The 4,586-nt window shown below is 43.0% G+C and overlaps 1 pseudogene; it reads left to right on the forward strand.

Annotated features, from left to right (window-relative positions):
• Positions 1-1,113: 1,113 nt before the first annotated feature.
• LOC117284121 overlaps positions 1,114-4,586 on the forward strand; it is a 15,857-nt pseudogene continuing 12,384 nt past the window's right edge.

Consider the following 4,586-nt stretch of genomic DNA (forward strand, 5'->3'; position numbering starts at 1 on the left):
CCACAAAATCTAAACAGGGCTTGGTGGTGCATGCATGTAATCTCAACACTGAGGAGGCTGAGATGTATCACCCCAAGTTAATCAGGAGGATCACCCTGAGTTGAAGGCCCAACCTGAACTATGTAGTGAGTCCTTGTTTCAAAAAACAAAAACAAAGCTACACAATCTAAAGTACAATGAACTTTCCATATTATATTTTTCCTCTTTTTATTTTGAAATGTAATGAACCCACCATAAAGTTGAAAGAATGCAAGAACATCCATATCCCTCTCCTAGATTCATGTCATTAATGTCCTTTTATACACATGCACTCTTGCACATTTTTAACTATTAAAAAAATTAATTCTAAGGTCAGGGATTTAGCTCAGTGGTGCCACTGCCTGCCTCGCAAGCGCAAAGTCCTGAGTTCGATTCCTGGTACTACAAAAAATAATAATAATAACTTGCAGACATCAATCCTTCTAACCTCTATTTCCTGGGAACCAAGTCCACTCTCCTACATAATCACAGGATGATGACACTGGTACTTACAGCAATATTATCAAATATTCAGTGCATAGTAAAATCTTCCTAATCATCCCAATAAAATCTTTTAAGGTTTTTTATTTTTTGAAGTCCTAGAGATCAAATTGAGTGCCTGGCAAATGCAAAGCAAGAGCTCTATCACTGAGCTACATCTCTGCCCTGTTATTTTGTTATTTTACTGGTACCTGGGATCGAACTCAGGACCTTGAGCTTGTGAGGCAGGTGGCGGCACCGCTGAGCTAAATTCTGGGCCCCTGCCCTTTTAATTTTTTGATACAGTCTCGATAAGTTGCCCAGGCTGGCCTCAAACTTGCCATTCTCCTGCCTCAACCTCCCAAGTGGGTGGGATTAGAGGTGTGTCCCACCATACCTGGTTATAGTTTTATTTTTTAAATCCAGGACCCAATCACTTAGTAGCCATGTCCTTTACAGTCTTCTTTAATCTAAAAGGGTGCAGAGCCAGGGATTTAGCTCAGTAGTTCTGCCATCTGCCTCACAAGTACAAGGACCCAAGTTCGATCCCTGGTACCAAAATAAATAAAAATAAAAGGGTGCAGGTGGGCAATTCAAACCATCAGAACCACAACCATGACAGTGAGAGCAGCAAGATACTGCAGCATACTGACTACAAGATAAGGTATATCCTGCAAGATGGGCAGATCTTCATTGGTGTATGAGGGAGGAGAGCTTCGCTTTCTGGCTTCATAACCTGCAATCTCATCTGAAAATGATTAAGAATTTAGGGCCACTGGGTGTGGTAGTGCACGCCTGTAATCCCAGCACAGGGGAGGCTGAGGCAGGAGGATCGCTGCAAGTTTGAGACCAGCCTGGGCTACATAGTGAGTTCCAGATCAGACTAAACTACATAGTGAGATCCTATCTCAAAAAAAAAAAAAAGAATTTAGGGCCAAAGAACTCCAAACAAGCAGAAAGTGAAGTGAGTTCTTGGTCTGGTGTTGTGGCAAGGGGAAAACCTGGTCTTGATGACAAAAAGACCTCTTCCCAAAGATGTGAGGCGATTGAGTCCCAGTGTTGTAAGATTATTTGCACATTGTCGCCCAGGAGACTGGCATCACCCAAGTGCCGCTTGCTGGAGTTGCTGGGGGCCTAGGAATTGGTACAGCTGCCTGCAGAGAAATCCTAGCTGCTCCTCCCATGCCTCAGGCTCATGCAGGACTTGCTAAACCAGTCCGTGGATTAGTAGGGCATCCTAACAAGTAAGAAGAGACACTGTTGTAGCTTTGCTGCAGCTGCTACCACAGCCAATATTGCAGGGGCCCCAACCCAATACTCACCTGACCATGGGAATTTCTCCCACCTGTGGGCTGAGATGCACCCCCTCCAGGCACGATGAATCCTCCTCCTGGGGTGCATGCACTCATGGGTGCCCTAATGGGGACACCTCCTGGACAAGGGACTCCAGTGGCCTGCCCCTGCAGGGATGCATCCCTGTTCCTCAGTGTGTCAGGTCTTCTCTAACCTTGATCAGAATTACGGAAGCAGATCCACAGAAACGTGGACCACATTACCACAAACCTGTTCATTTGTTATGCTGCTGTTTTTATGGAATTGGCCAGCTTCCCTGCAGGGCCTTACAGGGGCGCTTCCCCTGGAAATGCACCCACAAGGCCCTAGACTCATCTTGGCCCTTCTCTGTTTCCTGCCTGTTTCCTATAAAGCTATAGTCCTTTTCTTTTCTTATGGCCTATGAAACAGATTTATAATACATTCTTTTAAGAGGATATTATAAATGCACCTCATGGATCCATTTTAGAAAATTTTTAATATATTCGATGCTTTGTAGTCAAAAAGAGTTGCATTGAAAAATCTAGTCCTACTTTGTTGAAATAAGCATTCAGATGCTACTGGTCAAAAAAATAAAAACAAAGGGGTGCAAGTGGTTGTCATGTAGAATGCCCTGCAATCTAAGTCTGAGCACTTCCTCATAACTGGATTCTGGCAAGAATACTACCCAATACTAATGTCCCTCCTAGTGCACTCTGTTTATTGAGCTCACTTCTAAGGACTATTTGCTTCCAACAGTTCCTCAGGTGGTGATAAAACTGATTAATTTGAAGTTAAATACATTCTCAGCTATAAACAAACCCTTCAGAAGTGATATTACTTTTGAGACTTTTTGGTATGCAGAAATGTCTCAATACCAAATGGGTACACATATATTCACAAAGGATTATATACACACTTCCAAACCACAGGAAACAACTGAACAATTACTTATCACTTATTCTTGGCTCTGTGCTTGTTGTATGTGTCTAATTTTTGTCTTACACTAGTAGCTAGTAAGCTCCTTTACTACATACATGTACTTTGTATGTCTCACTATCCTCCCAGGTATTTACTGCAGAAGTGGACAGAACAGGGTCTCCATTAACCAGTCTCACTGTCAAGGACATCTGGCATTTCTGATGATTTTTATAGCCGAGCAGGTTCATGGTTTTGTGACATCTTGTTAGTACTATTTTGTGTTCACTGGTCCCTTGCAATGACCAGCAGAAGCTCCTTCACTAATGAGACAAAACTGCACATTCAAAACACAGCTTCCAGCAACACCAGCTATGCGATCACTGTGACCTTGAAGAAGTGACGGAAGCTGCTAAGATGCCAGGAAAGGGCATGTGAGGAAATACAAGAATAGATGCTTTATTGATTTGCTAATGATCAAATCTGGATGACATCCATTTTGTCATCATGTTTATTGATGAGTACTTTCTATATCACTGCTATAAAATGTCCTGGATTTTCTCAGCTGGGCATGGTGGCACTACTCTGTAATCCAGCACTTGGGAGGCTGAAGCAGGAGGATCACTGTGAGTTCAAAGACAACCTGAGCTACATCGTGAGTCCAAGGCATCCTGAACTACATGGCAACACCCTGTCTCAAAAAAAAACCAAAGGTATCCTGGATCTTCTGAATAATTTTCATCTCTATCTTTTCTGACATGTGAGGGAATAATTTTGCCTGAACCCAGCTGATGTGATGATTTGTTGATGGCTGCTGTATTTTAAAGGTTACTAGAGATCACGAGTTCTTAAGAAGCACAAGCCGTTTTCACTGAACTACAGTATTTTCATAATATGATATCTAATAAGATATTCCTTGTTTTTTAATAATCTATTTAATGACTATTCAGACTGATGACCAAGGTATGCTGTTCAGACTTACAACCTACCACTTGGGCTTAACTTAGGCTTAAGACCCATCTTTTCTTTTGGTATAGTTCTGTACGTTTTCTTTTCTTTTCTTTGAGACAATCCTCCTACCTCAGCCTCTCAGAGTTCTGGGATTATTGGCATTTGTCACTATGCCAGGCAAAGATTTCTTTTTTGATGCTCAAAATAGCCCAGATTGCTGGGCATGGTGGTGCATGCCTGTAGTCCCAGAATTTATGTAGCCTGGCTGGGTTCAAACTTGCGGCCAATCACCTGCCTCACCCTCCCAGGTGCTGGGATGACAGTCACGCACCACCACACCTGGCTCCCATCCAGACTCTTTGGACCTCCTCCTCACCCACTCGCTCTCTGCCGTTTTAATCAGTTTACAGTTGAACCTTCCTGTTTCTTTTTCACAAATATAAACGTATTTTTTTCCTTTTCTTCTATCTGACATTCTTTCTCCTTTTATTCCACAGGCAGATCCTACTGGCCAGCCTTCCTGGCCCCATCTATGGACCGGGACAGGGAAAGGTCTCCAGAGAGCAGCAAGCGGGAAGGCCTGGTCTGGGTCAGAAGGTGTGGCTCTTTACTCCATCTGCCTCCTCTGCTCCTTCAAACACAAATCCATTATGTGGGGGTTTGGGGCCTCAGTTACCTGTCTATTTTTAAACTGTGGTAAATTAACCATTTTTGAGTGGGCTTCAGCTTGGTAACCATGTTCTGCTCTTTTCTCTAATTTGACTACAATGGGTACCTCATGTAAGAGGATCAAAAGGAATCACAGAGGGGCCAGGGATTCAGTTCAATGGTTCTGGTGCCTGCCTCAAAAGCATCAAGGTCCAGAGTTCAAGCCACAGTACAAAAAAAAAAAAAAAAAAGGAATAAGA

Source organism: Fukomys damarensis, unplaced genomic scaffold (assembly GCF_012274545.1).
Source record: "Fukomys damarensis isolate Sample0158 unplaced genomic scaffold, DMR_v1.0_HiC HiC_scaffold_34, whole genome shotgun sequence".
Lineage (NCBI taxonomy): Eukaryota > Metazoa > Chordata > Mammalia > Rodentia > Bathyergidae > Fukomys > Fukomys damarensis.